We start from the raw sequence: 1,388 nt of genomic DNA, 5'->3' as shown, positions 1-1,388 counted from the left end.
GATGAGCGCGTTAGGGATTTGTGCATATGGCGAGGTAGAGCAGCTGTTCCTCCCCGAAGAGAACACAGGTATCCCATACTGTGAGCCATCCCAACCGGATGACAGTGAGACATAATACTATCCGAAGGACGTGGATGATGGCTTAGGTGACTCGCATTCGCGAGCTCTGGACAATAAGTAAGTATATATGCTTCAAATACCAATATTGAATACGTATATAATTTATGTAGTTACTATTGAATTTCAAATAATTAACATTTACAATTATTAATGTGTTAGGCATCGCGCGAGACGAGCGCACTCAAATTCAGGTGGTGAACATCCCACCATCGAACAAGACGTGGAATGTCCCCCCTGGGCAAAAGGTCGTGTGCGAGTACAATAGGGTGTGTCAGCCCGTAGGATTTAGCGGGATGAAATTTCGAAGGTCGACCGGCAACATCATAATGAGCGGAAATTATATTAGACTACGGGACTAATGGACGGATGTACCGCCCTGTATGAAGGAGGATATATGGGATGCCTTGATGGTATAGTTAAACTCTTTCTTCTATTTTCGCATGTGTATTTCAATATTTTAAACATTGTTAATACGTGAATTATACGCCTAACTTTTTCAACTTGTGCAGGCTGAGTTCTACATCCCGCCTAAGTACAATCGCGAGGAGATTGAAAGGAACGCGTTCAGAGACATGGGCGTGAAGCTGAAGAGTTGGAGACACTTGATAAAAACGCGCGTTAAAAATCAAGCCGGGCGATACTCCAGACACAGTGAAGGCGAGAATGGGTCAGGATGCCGTTTCGACATACAACGCCGAGGACTTGAATGTCTTGTTGGCTAAATGGTGCGACCCAAGGAATCAGGTAGGTCAGGAGTATAGTTTAATTAATTATAATTGTGTTAGGTGTGACATTTTAAGGGTGGTATTCATGTAGGAGTATGCTGCCTACATGAAGGCATTGCGAGCAAAAAACAACACACCTTACTGCACCGAGTCGATGAGCTTCGCTAGGGTGACACATCAAGAGGTATTTGTTTTATTTACTGCATATATATATATATATATATATATTGATTTTTTTTCTATGCAGACCTTATCTTTGGGCACTACTCCGACTCGAGCGCAAAATTATATCTCGACACACACAAAGAAGTATGGTGGCTATCCAAATGAAATGGTCAGGGAGAGATGTGTAAGTACTCACCGATATAGATATATATATATATATTGATAAATTATTTATGATTAACCTTCCTTATATGAGATTCTGACTTGTTATTTAACGTACAGGAGAGGATGAAGAAATTGATGTCCACTGACCCGGCATTGACGTCAACCGTGACTAAAGGGACGGTACAGTGGACACCTAATGACGCGTATGCTCAG

This window comes from Corylus avellana, chromosome ca10 (assembly GCF_901000735.1).
Source record: "Corylus avellana chromosome ca10, CavTom2PMs-1.0".
NCBI lineage: Eukaryota > Viridiplantae > Streptophyta > Magnoliopsida > Fagales > Betulaceae > Corylus > Corylus avellana.
The sequence above is the reverse complement of the archived record's forward strand: the minus strand, read 5'-3'. Positions refer to the sequence as shown.